General features: G+C 26.1%; 1 long non-coding RNA gene across 2 annotated transcripts; it reads right to left on the bottom strand.

The window, feature by feature from the left end:
• Positions 1-5,694: 5,694 nt before the first annotated feature.
• LOC112596983 lies at positions 5,695-12,867 on the bottom strand. 2 transcript variants are annotated; one of them, XR_003114811.1, is made up of 4 exons: positions 12,502-12,867; positions 6,715-6,786; positions 6,173-6,492; positions 5,695-6,111 (listed from the first exon to the last, which is right to left on the bottom strand). It is a non-coding gene; the product is annotated as an uncharacterized LOC112596983 (long non-coding RNA). The 2 variants fall into 2 exon arrangements; XR_003114812.1 differs by having other exon boundaries at positions 6,173-6,422.
• Between the last annotated feature and the right edge of the window lie 3,799 nt (positions 12,868-16,666).

Below are 16,666 nucleotides of genomic sequence, written 5' to 3'. Positions count from 1 at the left end.
TATAAATAGTAAATATTTTATTGACTGCTGCATATTATAGGCCGAACGCGTACAGTATTTATTAGATATCTATATTATGTATATACCTGGGCATATACAGATGGGATGCGAATAATATGTGGATAATATGATTTTATGCATATTATCAGAACAGAAACCGCGGTCACACCGATCACGATGAATATAATATTATATAAACGACATTTTGGTATCACACGCGTGAGCGCTTCGTTTTTCGCGATTGCCGCGCCTGCTAGTGACGTGGCACTTTGACTCTCTCCGAATTTGCACCCTACCCAATTATAGTGTAGTCGGTAGTGGGTTACATTTAAATACCATCAGAAATCGAATTTGACCTACACGCGGTAGGTGGTAGATATGTTTAGAATATTTATAGTTTATGAATAATACGAAGTTGAAAAGACATAAGTCATAAGATCCAATCATACATTATCTATTTATACTGTATTGTATTAAAAATGATGATCTTACAGCAACTATATTACAAGGGTTAATTTTAATTTTAAAAATATACTTTTATTGATACACATGTAATATATAATGCATAAATAGAACAAATTCTAAATAGCGGATAGAAAGATGTTCGAAACTGTTAAGATCTACCTGGAGACCTGTGAAACGTAAATGAGATGCTTAAGATGGTATCACTATTTTTAGTCAAAAAGGAGAACACTTTCTATAATTTTTAAGAATTTTCGATATCTATTGGTTACAGTTATTAATTTACACCGAAATAAAGGAATCAAATTATATTTAAAGGAAATACTGTCGTCCCAGGACAATAAACTAAAATAAATCAAATCTAATACTATCGAATAGACACGAAATTATCTTAATCGAAAACAATCAATAATGATTAACCGGATCAAAATTGGACACACTTAGCTATTGCGTGAACATCCAGATGGCAAATGAGGAAATACCAATTTATAAATCATATAATGAGATATTAACCATGAAAAATTTTTTAACAGATTGTAGAAAATAAACAGACCTCCGTTTGAATCTCCCTAATCAAAACACTTCTAGGATGTTCTTAAAAATGAAGAAGGAACAAAAAATAAAATATTCAGATTCTCCGAGGAAACCAATTAAGACAACTTAAATTAAGGACATACAACGTAAATTTCAAACTTCAAACGTGTAAATTAATAAAAATGCATAATATTAAAAAGTTTAACGCCAACAACCTAGTAGTTGAGGCTGATATTCTTGAAAAAATACACAGCTACACTTACTATTTAATTACTACTCTAATTATATCACAACTTTTCTATAACATAAATATTTAGTGAAATAATACTAATTTTTATAATACATGTCATTGGGTAGATATAACTGGTATTTGTATTAATTTACAGGTATATCTAACAATTTTTTAAATGAATAAAAAAATAATAATAAGTAATATAATATGTGTATATAATATTAAAATCAAATCATAATTATTGACGATTGAATAAAAATTGTGACCAACGCCTCAGTAGTAAGATATCAATTTTATAATTAAAACCGCAAAGACCAAATGGATAGTAAAATATTTATTTTGAATCATTTAAGTTTTAAATTAAGTAAAAACATTTTGATTTTTATATAAGTGAACGTAGATATTGATTAGATATCGATGTAATTATAGGTATGGGATATTTGATTACACTAGATAACAGGTGTAATATGCTTCTTACCTTGATTTATGATCCTCGGAAAACGCTGACGCTTTTCTCTAGAGTGAGGATGATTATGAGGTTCGAGGATTAACAGCAAGTAATGTATAAGTTCCATACAAGACTCGTTTCGCTGGAATGTCGTTGCGCTGCAAATATTCATCTGTATTGTTGTTTTCGATTTTTTTTATTCTACCACCGTTCGTAGTAGGTATACAGAACACCTAATGCGAATTATAAAATTGCGTTCATGGCTGCGCTAAATGATATAATAATAATATTAAAACGATCTACTAGGCACCTACATATTTGTACACGTTGACTGATAACACGTAGGTACTTATCGTTTAAACAGTTCGACTATAAAAAATAGTATTATATTATTATTCATAACGCAATACATATAATATGCATATATATTATATATAATAATTTATTATTTGTGATCGAGTGTATATTAATAATAATACCCACACAATTACACAACCCGTATTTAATATAAATAAAATTATGATACGATTCATGGGTGTAGCTAGCGATTATTGTAGAGAATAATAATAATAATACTATAAAATTTATAATATAATAATAATATTAATAACATAAAAATAATTCTGGACCGAGCAGTTATGCGCCGAGAAAAATAATGAACAAAGAGACAAATTGATAAAACATATTATTTACACTTAAATAAAATTAAAATTGACACTAACGAAAACCATAAAACGACAGTGGATATAGAATGATGTATTTTTTTATATTATAATAATTATGAAGTATAAGCGTATGATTATATTTTTAACTTGATATTCGTATAAAGTTCTAAAAACGACGCATATATAATGAAACGCATATTATAATATTATATAGCCACTAACAGCACCAACCAGTAACCATTGTATAATATGCAAATACGCATATATAACCGCTAAAGTGCTAAATCACTAAATGTAACCAATAATCGTACATAATATAAGTACTTGAGAATTTTCATGTTTCACGTTAAATCTTTTATCAAGCATTTACTAAATCAAATAAGATAGGCACGCTTATAAATTTGAAGAATAATTATTTTTATACTTAAATTTTAGGAATAAATAGTGTATATACGATGAAAATTCTAAAACTTACTAGTTTTTACTACTTATAGGTAAAGGTTAGGGTTCAAACATAAATTTATGGATTCCTATGCTTTTAAAATATTAAATATTTATTATACATTATCATACAATTTATCAAGTTAAATGAAAGTCGTAAATGTTTTTTTTTTGAAAAACAAATATGGTATCATTTATTTCTTATTTAGGTGGTAATATTTATAATAATATGTATGCAATAAATTAAACACAAAAGTATAGTAATGGCCAATGAGTAAAAGCAAATAAAATATATAATAGGTAGTTAGTTTATAGTTGTACTTACAAACTGCAGCTATCGTGATGTATACATATAGATATAGTTTTAATTCCAAAAACTTTTTTATTCTTCAATCATGCGAATTGAAATACAGTAAGGTAGGTATATGACAAATTATGTAACATCATGCAATAATACAAACATGAATTTATTAATGATTTATTAATTTGATTAAAAAAAAAGTATATTCTAATCCATCGGCCTCATTGCGCCAATTTATAAAATAATGGTAAAATTTCTGTTTATTTGTTTATCGTTGAAAATTTATTACGTCGCTATTATGATAAATTTAAAATTATTTTATTATTTTTGTTTAATATGAACTATTTTGTTTGCACAACTTATCTGTGTATATAAATTATTATATCAGAAATAATAACAAAAATAAATAAAATAAAAAACGTTTATTTTTTTTCTTTTAAAAGAATTGTCAGTGGTTTACTACGTTTTTAGTTTGTACACATTTACAGTAACATACCAAATTACTAACATGGTCATGTATACATGTTTCTGCCATCATAAACTGAAATACTTTATTGTAGTACTGAACACCTGCGCTCTGTAGTTTGTAATGCACATAGTACTACAAGTAAACTCATACGCAGAAGTATAGAATTAAAAGAGTAAGTACATCTACGTTTTAAAGCGTAACAGTTTTTCATAACTTTAATTTGAAAACTGCATATTTGTTTCAAATTTAATTACAGCATAAACGTTAATGTGCAATAAGTGCATGTGCCAAAGTTAAACTGTCTATAGTGACCATTATTATACGTATGAAAACGAATATTATATTATATTGGTCTATCAAACAGTTTAAATAAGTCTATAAATTATTATCATGTATTTGATTTATCTAGAATACATACAATAATGTTAGATTTAGAGTTTCAATTATTTTATTACATTGGCATCGATATACTGGTATTGACAATGAAAATATTGTATGTACCCATAAGGCTATAGAACATTCAGTTTTTATTCAATAGTATCGTATAACTTTCAAAATGTTTCCAGAAAAATTAATTTGGTTTTATCGTAGATAAGTCTTTTGAAAATTTAAGCCATATGTACATTTGTGTACAGTGTACACTATACAGAATGCACGGTGTACGTTTGGTTTAGGAATTCAAAATATAAACCCTGCCATTGTAGACACGATCGGACAATATATCTTTTGTTGCCATTTCGTCTTTATGCCCCACTGGTTAACAACATCTAGCAATGTGTACACTGTAACGACCTCGAACCCCCTACTATGTATTTCATTTTTCCTATTTTAACATAAGTATTATGTATAATATAAAAATGTATCCTCAATAAATGTCCGTATTGGTCGCTGGGGGTCTCTGTATTGAAATTCGGTCAACAAACAGAATGATATCGAATGGTTTGTACGTCTATATAGTGATTATACCAGCAACCCTATTCAATATTTTCAATGGTCACCCATTTGAGAATTGCCAACTAGGTACCAAATAAGAACCGGTTGTTCCTATACTAAAGACGTACAACAATAGTAAATTGATACTTTCAAAAAGATAAAACCAAAGATAAAAGTGGTATTATATAAAATGCTATCGAAGGTATTTTAAAAGTACCTACCTACACAGTATATAATACAAAATCTATACAATTTCAATGAAAAAATAATAAATTACTTTCAACATAAAATGTTTCTTTAATATGTATTGTCAATAAAATGATGAATTATCAACTGAAGTCTGAAGGCGACCATTATTGGTATATGTTGGGTTTAAATAAAATATAATAAACATTGAAGAAAGATTAGAACTTTTGTATAATATATTAATAATTGTGAAATCTTTCATGTGCCAATAACTTCTATCAATATTTAAGCTTAGGTTCAAAGTTGAAAAGATACTGATTAAATATTTATATTTTTATGAATAATCATTTTAAGTATTTGTGAAATACTACTTTTCGAGTAATGTATTCAAGTATTCATAAAACTTACATAAAATAAAAAAAAATAAAATAGTAAATAATAATTAAATTTCAATATAACATATTATACAAATGGGTATAATATATATTTTTTTAAATTATTCATTGAAACACTTTTGTGTTAATTATTATTTATAATAATCATTGTCCGAAATATTTACTCATTATCCTTAATTACGATATAATTACCAGCTACATACAATTAAATGTTGTAATTTTAACATTATTAGCAGCATATTTTATTTTAAAGAACAATATTATGTTGAAGAAATTCTTGGAATTTGAACCCTTTCTTCCTTAATTCTCGACACACAAAATTGAGCTTAAATATACAATATCCTAAAAATGAAAAATGTCACAGATAAGAAAATTAATGATGTAAATATTTCAAAAGGTATTGTATTTGATTTTGTACGCTTTAAAGTATTGACCATTGGGTTAATATGTAATCGCTAAGCAATACATAGTTCAAACTCTAAATCGGATCATCGCTTTTGACCACAGTTGGATATCGCAGTTATTCTTCAGTTTTATATCACTACACAGTATACAGTATAATATAATATAATATAAATAGTATAATATAATATAATATAATATAATATAATATAAAACATAACACCGACCGATATGAAACATGTGTCTATAGATGTCACTGGATGATAAATTACTATACAACAATTCTAGAAGTGAACGGTTTCACCGAGATAATTCAACACATGTTGTTTCTCAGGCTTTCAGCTGCAGTAAATTATAGCATTTTATAGGACAAAACATATTTTTGGAAGAAGTCTGTTTTTATATTTTTGTTTTCATACGGTTGTGGCAGGAGTGCGATTTAGAATGGGATATAGGAACCCCAGAGTTGTTATTGGCACTGCAACACGTCGAGCTATATAGTCTGTAAAGTCATACAACACACAATGTCGGCACCGATAAAGAAACGATTACTCCTCTGGGTACGTTTTATAGATGATATTCGGAACACCACGACGTTCTCTAGAAATAAATTCTAGTCATTTTTCACGCTCCAAAGTGTAATCTACAGAAAAAAAAAAACGAATATAATAATTATAGTGATTAGTGGCACGTATTACTATTACTATTATTATTATTATTATTTCGATCCTCGTATGTGGACGCCAAGTATTTCGTTTTATGGTCTGTTGAGTGTTGGCTTATTGACGAGTGGTGGAAGTGTCGGCAGCGGGGATGTTGAGCACGTTCTTTGTCGTCACCGCAAAACGAATGTATTACAGTATAAATGTGGTAAGACGATCGCACACGGAACCTAAACACTGGCTACAATAAGAGGGCCCACGATGGAGTATAAGACTGAAACCGCGTTCCTTACTAAAACGTCCAAAACAATTATTTCTATAGTTTATCATTTATATCATAATACGATAAACTGAATCGGTATCTGAAACAACACGACTCTATTAAAGCCCTTTAAAATATACTAAATATAGAATTTTCATTTGCATGGTATGTTGTTTATGAATACTTGTGTCGATATAGAATGTTTATTATGTAAATAATTTTAGATTTATAGGTACACAAATTGAAATGGATTGTCCAGAAAAATAGTAGTTTTAAATTGTGGCATTTGGAGTACGAATTATGTAAAACATAATATACTTACATAAAAAATACAGTGATTTCCAGTGTGTGTGCCAATTTGTACAGGAGAGATGAACGATTGCGCGTATAGTACCTAATAGTAATAATAATAATAATAATAATAATAATATGGTAAGTGCAACAATAAAATTGCAGGAATAGCTATCACATTATAATATACAGTGTGCGGATTGCATTATTTTGCAGCATTTTCAAGGCGCAGTTTTTTCCTCACACTTTAGAATTTTCCCTCGGTCCCCCCCTGAAGTATTGTACTACTACAATAATTTACAAGTACCCATGTAGGTCATCGTAAATCGCAATAAGCATATACCTACCTGCCGTACATAATATAAGTTCGGTGTACGCGCACCTGGGCGTTGTTTTTAAGTCGATTCGCCTCGCATCGTCTCGGCGGGGTAGAACTCCGGTTCAACGATGATCCCCCGTACACGCAGGATCGGCCTTCGTGTTGTATGGCACCACCCGCGTGTAAACGAATTTAATCGAATCCATCATCGTGTGCTCATGAGGTCAGAGAGGCGTTTCGAGTCACAACGGGCGTCTGCTGCAGACGGGATATTTCTTGTACCCATACGTAGGTAGGTACGCGTTCACGGAGAAGTAAACGCATTTTATTTATTATTATTATATTTTTTGCCTCTCCAAGCGACCCCTTATACGCCCACCGATGCGTTTATTTTTCACAAGACCGGAGAGTCCGTCCCGTGCACCCTCCTCTACAAGATTCCAATAAAGCCTACACGAAACGCGATAAACCAAATTTTTTTTCTTAAAAATAAAAATCTATAAGCCTTAGTGTTTACAAGCGCATGTATAAACGGTGCGTTTTTTTTTTTTTTTTGACTCGTTCGTTTTATTTTTATTTGTATAACACTGTATAAATGTTAGCATTGATATAATAGAACTGGAGGAGAGTTTTTGTCTCAGATAAGCTAAAACCAACGGACACGATGACGACGACGCGACTTAATGACAGCAAACGTTTGTGCACAGTCGGGTGGCGACCCACCTACTGTTGTTTGTTCGGTACCACTTTTATAAGTATTTACTACATATCTAGGGAATTTTATAAAAAAAAAATAAAGAAAAGAAGTACGCAAGAACAATACTTGTACGTTTCATAGTAATCCTATAATAATAAAACGACCGAAATAAAAACATGTAGCTAAATATTATTTGTTAAAAACTAAAATTATATGAACCATAATACAATGAGTTAAATTGAATTTATAAACAAACGAGTAATTTATAAAAACAAAATAATATGTTCGTAAAACGTAGATGTTTGGTTTTGGTAAGCTTGGATGAGTAGCTAAGACATTTCTATTGAACCTTCTCATGGTTGTTATCGCCTGTCGGTAAACATCAAATAAAATCGACAAAAAGTCTTTAAATGTATAATGTATATATTATTATTATTTATAATATATTTTATGTAGAATTTAGATTCATATGGCACGCAGCCCGATATTGGTGATAAGACCTAAGTCAACCCTAAGGACACTATAATATAGTATTAAAATCAGAGCTTGCAAATGTTATAACAATGTTATTTTGATAAAAAACGATTGGTATTTGTAAAATTAATTATAACGGACAACGATAAACGTAAATAATTAAATAACACAAGATAAAACATAACTATTAACAAAATATATGAAGTATCATAAAAAAAAATACAACGCAAAACATTATACCTATATAGTATATCATTAAAAGGAATTATTAATTTCCAATTATTTAGTAGTTATAAATTATAAAATATATTAAAGATTTTGATTCTGAATAACGAATAATGGATAAACTCAAAAGTTAAATAACATTTTAATTTTGAATACTTAACGATAAACTCAAAATGTGTAATATAAGGTTTTAATTGTAAATAACGTATAACAATTTTTTTTTTCCAAATGCAATCCCTGCTTAAAATTAATGGTAACTATATAGTACATAACTAGATATTATAATTTAATCCTAAACACGTGTTGAATAATAGAGATAACAGAAGTAAAAAAAATAAAAATACGTACTGTACACTATATAGTAGCTGTATACGTTATTATCATATATTATAGATATATTTATATTTAGTCATATACTAAAATTTGAATATTTATTCACTGGAGTGTCTCAAAAAATAATTATACAGTTATAATAGCTTACTATTGATTGTTTTTATAATGGAAAAAAGCTCATTACTTATTAGTGAAAATTCAACTAAATTTTAAAGGTTTTTTCAATTATTTTAAATATTTTTAAATTATTACTGAGACATTTCTATTTTTAATTCATTAAAATACAAACTTAATCTAATTTTCTTCCAGAAATTTTCATTGAAGTTGATGATTTGAGTATTTTTTTTTTTTTTTTATATAAAAAGTGTCTTAAGACACAAAAAAACACACATCATTGAAAATGAATTACATTCTTTGCCCTTCTTAGAATCTAAGAAAATAACTCAAATAACAAAATACAGAAATAAGTTTAATTTTAATAAGAATAATTAAGTAAACATTCATTAAATAAACAGAGAATATATTATGAATAATTGAGTTATTATAACTTGGTGAATATTTAAATAACATAGTACCTGGTACTCGACTATAGTATAATTGCTTATGTTTAAGAATACTTTTTTTTACAAGTTTACCGGGTCACATCCCTAGTTAAATATCTATTCTGGTTATTTATTCTTAAAATATACTGTTAATCACATACTGTACTATTATATTAAATAAATCTATTACAATAATAAATTAACAAGCAGATTGTAGAAGTATTGATTGTCAATTTATATACTTGGTAGGTATGCCTTTTTTTAAAGTTTCAACTAAATAAAATGAAGTAAGAATTTGTTATTATTAATATTGATTATTACCCGTCGTAAATTTAATAACTATTACTTAATAATTTAGGCTTTAACATACACTATAATCTATACTCGTATACTTAATAATATAGACTTTAATATAGTCATAGTACATTATAGTCTATAGCCAATAGGTATATTATTTATATCTATATATAAACTTGCGTATACTTGTAACTTGTTTATGTATAATATACATAGTTATATAAGGTTTTATCTAGAATGTGTTTATAAATATGAATTATTATTTTCGTTGGTATCTTTACAACATTAATATTTACATTTCAAATACCGTAATGTGTATAGATTTTTAAATATATACTTCTGTTTCAGATTCATAATTTCTACATATAAATACAAAATAGTGTATTAATTAAATATGTGTTACACGTTTGTAAGTAAGTACAGTTAATTACAATTTTACTCATTTCTGTATAAATTTATGACGCTTTTTAAAATATATTTTAATTAGTAGGTAACTACTAACTGAATACAGAGTGAATCACTAAGCTGACTCACTTCCACTTTTTTCTTTAATAATGAATTTATTCAAGTTCTGATTTTTTTGATTTTGAGCTCCTACGATGAAACAAAATACTATTCTTAAAAAAAAGTCTTACTGTTTTATATTTGATTAAAAATTATTTGGTGATTATTTTTTTTGAAAATTTTTATAAACCTATAATTCAAAATTTAAACTAATTGTGTTTTAGTTATTCTTAGTACATAAAGTTAAATAACTCAAAACTATTCGTTCGAATTTCGATTATTATACATTATTTTTAAAAAAATTATCCACTAAATAATTTAATATAGAAAAGGGGAAATTCTCATTTAAACATAAAAGTTTTCATTTTCACGGAGTACACCTTAAGTAGTACAAAAAAGTTTCAAATTAAAAAGGTATTTAAAAAATCCAAATTTCAAAGAACTCTAAGCGATTGTTTAATCTCTATAATTTATAAACTGTGTACTGAATCGCATTAACTAGAGCCAAAAATGTATATGTATTGTCGATGGGATAAGCATGTTTTTTATAGGTATACAAGATAATAATTTTTGATGAAATATATTTTAATTTTTTATAATATTTTTACTTAATACCTTTATTGTTGACTAAATCTAATATTACTACTAATATGAGCAATAAAAATTATGATTGCAATAGTTCTAGTACTCGAGGTGTATATAGTGCCCAGATTTTTTATTTTAGTTTTGTACCTATTTATGTATTATATAGTTTTTATATACAGTATTATTTTTTGAAATTCTCGATTAAAATATTTTAACTAATTATTATTTTTAATTAAAATTAGATTTAAATACCACATTTACGAGTAACTATACCAACGATTTAATATTATATATTATGCATAATGTATATTTTTATATACAAAGTTAAATCTTAAAAAAAAAAAAAAACCATTAAAAATAAAAGTACATAGCTAAACTCAAAGTTAAGTTATTACTTATTTCTATAATATAATAATTATATAGTATAACATGTTTAATTAATGGATCTGTATATAGTATATATTTTGTATATTTTGTATATTTAAAATCGTTATGCAAGTATATACAAGTATATACAAGTAAAATATATAAATACGTAATAGTTATTAATAAGAAATTTATCTAAATAACCTTTATTGATATTAAATATAATTAACTTAATTAACATGTAATAATTTTTGATTCATTTAAAATTACAAAAATATTATATCACAATATTTTATAATTTTTTTGCTCACCTCTATTTCTTTTAACTCAGTGTTCTTCTTTATATTGTGATTGGATTCTGACCTACATTTTTTATAATATGTGTACCTATCGCATATTATCAAATAAATGTTTTAGTACAGAATTAGATTCTATAAAAAGTAACTACATATTATTTTATTATATTTATAATATCGTAGACCGTGGTTCATAGAATAAATAAATAAATAATGTAGCTTTTTATTTTCTGAATTATCCTCACGATCAAACGACCTCTTCTTTATCACAACAAAGTGAGCAGTCAAACTTTATAGTTTATTACAATAGATTTCAAAACCGATTACAAAATCATCAAAACCTACTAAATTCTACCTTAGTATCAAATTAATCTCTCTGAAAATCCCCATAACCGACTTAAATGATAGTAGTGCAGAGATCTTTTAACATGATAGGTATGCGATATTTTAGAAGCAGTATATACTATATACCGTCAATAAACGGGTTTCATTTATAATTCCTCTAATAGTCTCTTTAATTATATACTCTCCACCACTCTGTCACTCTCTCTCTCTCTCTCTATATAAATATGTTTATACGTTTATACGTTTATTGAACAAAATATAGTTATGATATTGTTATACTTAAATAACAAAAAACATCCGATTAAGTTCTTACATATAATATTTTATGATAATTAAATCCACCTACTAATGATAAAATTTCCGTTAGTTTCGATTGCACAATAGTTTTCAGTAGTATAAAAATTAGGCATAGTTTTTTTTAATTTTTTCAAATTTAAAATAGCAGTAACTTATGAACGGTAAAAATAATAAATATCCTTCAAGAGTTATTTAAGCTTGAGCATTTTTTTCGCGAATAGAGGGTGAGAAAATGCAACACTACAATGTTCATAGCAAGTAAAGTACTTTTTTTTTTAAGATTTAATTGAACTCACGCATTATATAGTCAGAATTTTTAACAAGAGGAATAATGAAATGGTTTGACTTTTTCTCACATAAGTTTTTATTAAATTACGTACCTATAGGTACAATTTAAGTGTGCGTATTTTGAATAGAGTAATAGAGTGGGTACCTACCAGTTTTCTCAAAGCATTTAGATTTTCTACTGGAACAATTCGAAACAAAAGGAACTAATTTTGTTCCCTTCCTTATAATATATTATTAATATTGTACGTACTTTTGTCCAAAGGTCACCATAACTCGTATCTTTTTTATTCGCACGCCGATGGCAGCTCAAAATTTGTACACGTGTAGGTATATATAGTATATACTTGGCACACAATATGAGTATACACCGGTATTGCTTTTGTAGAGTTTACACGTGGTGAATAATTGGGAAAATGACACTTGACCGGAGTCAGCTATTGCAGCTGAGCGTACCACTTGTCGAGACGCCGCTAATGTAGTTCCCATGCAGTCGATTATGATCACCGAAAAATGAGACGCCGTTTACATCAGACTCTAAACCGTTCATCTGGCGTCCTCGGGGGTGCAATGAAAAAACCAGAGAAAAAAATCATACGTTTTCAATAATGATTTATTATAGTATATTGATTATATTACAGATAATACTACTTAATGTTATATTATTATATGCTCCCCTTTATATTAAAATGAAATTGCGGTAGCTAACGGAAATCTGTAATTTTCATGTATATAATAAATATTTGGTATGTAGTATATATATTATTATATAATATAGAGGGAGGTGAGCGCGGGTATCTAATATATTGCACATAATTTATATCATTTTCAATGGATGAAAATGAAATAATGAAAATAACCAATAATTACGATCGTTATTTTGTATTAAACTTTATTTCTTGTTCCTAAACGGCTGATGATCATTACCGCGTAAAAGAAAATCTATAACCCACATAATTTTAAAATAAAATACATCAATTTTTTTTTTTTTTATCTCTGCTGCTACTATACCCGTGTACTCATATCCCATAATTACATATCCCATATCCGATATTATTTGTTATAAAAATGATTTGGGTCAACAGCACTTATTATTTATTATTATTATGTGTATCTATTAAACATGAAATAAATAGGTATGAAATCTTATTTTTAAACAAGTATGCTGCATGTCACATGCTCAAACTGTATGTATAAAAGCTGAAAGGTATTACAAGTTTAATGTGATGGCGTTTGTTTACTTAATACAAGTCTCAAGCCGTGATGGCTAAACGTATAAAAGCTTTAACTTCTATACTACGATAAAGGACACAAGACAAAAGCAGCGCAAAATTAACCCTTGTCATACCTACTTTATATCATATATATGATATTCTAAATACAATATCTTTTATTATAGAGCATACCTACACAATAAACGACGATACTGAGTTTAAAATCAATACGGAAAATCGAGTATTATAAAAATTAAAAATTTAACCCATAATGAATAGTATATTTGCGCATTTATTATTTAACATACTTTTGTTTATTTTTTTCAGAAATGTAAAAAAATTAACTTGAGAATGTTTATAGATCAATCGCCAAATACGTTGAGTATTAAATTGGTGGTGTATTGACGGATGTTTGAAAATCTATTAGAAACTATCTTATTTTTTATAATAAGTGTATTGTTCTATTTTAATAGATTTATAGGTTATAAAAGTGTCACCAGATCTAAGCTATTTCCTTTACTCTAATAAATATTTATTTAAGTTCCTTATATTACATTTTCATTTTGTACATTCAAAAGAAAATATGAAGTTCAAATTTATGGAAATTTACAAATTTTTGTAGCTGTTATTAAAAATATTTATAATTTTAAATTTAAAACAAGGATCCTTATATTAAATAGTTCTTACTAAAATCCACAGATCTTAAAAAATATATAGAATATTTTTTTTTTTTTATGTAGACACTATATTTTTCAAATTTCTTACAAAATTTAAAATTTAAACAAAGAGCAACAATTATAGTCTTACTGTCTTTTGTAAAGAATCAAAACTTTTATGTTTATTATTTTACTACACACAATGGAATTTCATAAATTATAAACTATTACATATATATATATTTTTTTCCTACGCCATTCTTTGATAAGTTGGTATTAATTCAAAAATTAATAACAATAATACATCATATAAATATTAAAATATAATATTAATTAATAATATAATAAATATCATTTTTTCTGAAAAAAATAATTAACCGTATGTTAACTAGATGATAAATCACTTTATACATTACAAAGTTTAATAATAATAATATCATAATACAGTATATAACAACACTTATAGTAATTAGGCTGATAAATTAAGCTTGGAATCATTTATTGCGTGCAATTATTTACCATTGAATACAAATTCAACACATGAATTGTATATAATAGTCATCTACTCAAAGACAATGTATACTTGAAACCTACTGTATGCAGATTGCAGAGCGTTACCCACTTACCACCTTTTTTAATTGTCTTGTAGTTTTCGAAAAAAATGTAGTTACATAACCAGGAAGTAATTGAATCTTTACCAAATTTAGACAAACCGAGCCCTATAATTAAAATAAGCTCAAATACAATAATTGTTCACGATAAAAATAATAGTAAGTACATTGATTAATCATAATCTCACGAAAGTTGATAAGGTCCACTTTTATAAACTGCACATTATATTATATTTTATATAATTATTGATGCTATACGTGTATATGCTTTATTATAATAGGCAATATTATGTAGAGATTAGCGTTGAGTACGTTTAGTTTGTTGATATTTATTTTTGAACACATCAAATTTCTGAATCCGCACCATATTTTCTCAAATAAGCATAAACAAAAGTGTATACAAATGCTATTTATTTATTTTATATTCGTATACACAAATGGTGGTTAAAACTGATGAAAAATACGAATAAGTATATTTTTTTTAAATTGGGCTAGCATTATTAAAAACGCATTACAATTGTTGAAAAAAGTTAAATATTCTTTTCAAAGTATTTAAATTTTTATTTTTTTATAAAAACTATTGAAAAATGTAACTTATAGTAAAAAAAATGTTAAATAGAACACACGACACACGAAGAGCAATAGCTAAACAAACAAAAATATTATTATTATATTGAATTTCTGTGGTACATAGCACAGAAAAAAAAATAAAATAAAGTTTTGTATAATTAATTAGAAAAAAGTTATTAACTGGATTACCACGGTAATGGAGTAGTGCATCAATTGTATATAATGTAAGACTAAAATATATAATTATAAATAAAAATAAAAAAGACTTCTGATAAACGTATAATTTCGTTTCAAAATAATTAACGTTTTATCAAATTTTATAATTTATAACCTTGAAAAATAAATGCTAATTAATATATAAATTTATAAAGGTAAAAAGGATGTGAGTAAGTATAATAATTGGTAGGAATATCTATTAAAATGATAATATATGAAATATAGTAACCTTGAGCATTTGACATCCAGTATTCATGTAATATTATATAGATTATTGACCTTTGCTTTGATCATTTTTATACGTGCATTTTTAACATAACCATATTTTTTTTATGAAATTTGATTTCAAAATAAAAAATAATTAATGCCAATACAATAGATATTACAGTTAACAGTAATAAATAAAATATGCAGGAAGCCCAGATTTCCAATTTTCCATACGAATTTATTAACTAAAGCAACATCGAATTGTTTTTATTGTTCATAAGAATGAATCTGACGAAGAGTTATAGTTGGATGCTTTGCTTACATTATTTAAATATGTTTGAATCATAGCTATTCACTTTAATTTATTTATAAAATAGGGAAATACATAATGTGTAAGGAAAATGTTTTTTGAATAAAAACTATTATTTTAAGTATTACATAATTGATTCATACAAACACGTTAAAATTGAATAAAAATAGAAATTAATAATCATATTAAATTCAATTTTTAAATAAAGCACATTTTTAGTATTGAAGATTCCTAAATACGAGTATATAGCTATATTAGTATTTAATTTTATATAATTTTAGATTAGAAAAATTATTTAATCAACTCATATAGTAATTATAATTTTATTATATCATATACTATTATTTAATAAGTTATAACTTTTATTAACCTTAAAGTCAATATACATCGAATGGTTTGAATAGGTATAAATATCATGAAATTATTCTAAGTATTTTGAAAATATCTTTGTGTATATCTATAGTAAATAATGTACGTACTAATGAAATACTTCAAGTCCTCTAAGAAAACTATTTTTTAAATTACATTAAAATAATTAAAATTACTTTTATTTGTTAAAATATGAACACCTATCCAATTTTGTTGCAATTTAAAGTTGAAATATCTATTAGAAAAATTTTGCAATTCGTCTTTA

Source organism: Melanaphis sacchari, unplaced genomic scaffold (assembly GCF_002803265.2).
Source record: "Melanaphis sacchari strain LSU unplaced genomic scaffold, SCAv2.0 Contig36_pilon_pilon, whole genome shotgun sequence".
NCBI classification, from domain to species: Eukaryota; Metazoa; Arthropoda; class Insecta; order Hemiptera; family Aphididae; genus Melanaphis; species Melanaphis sacchari.
Note: the sequence above shows the minus strand (reverse complement) of the source record. Positions and strands in the feature narration are given on the sequence as shown.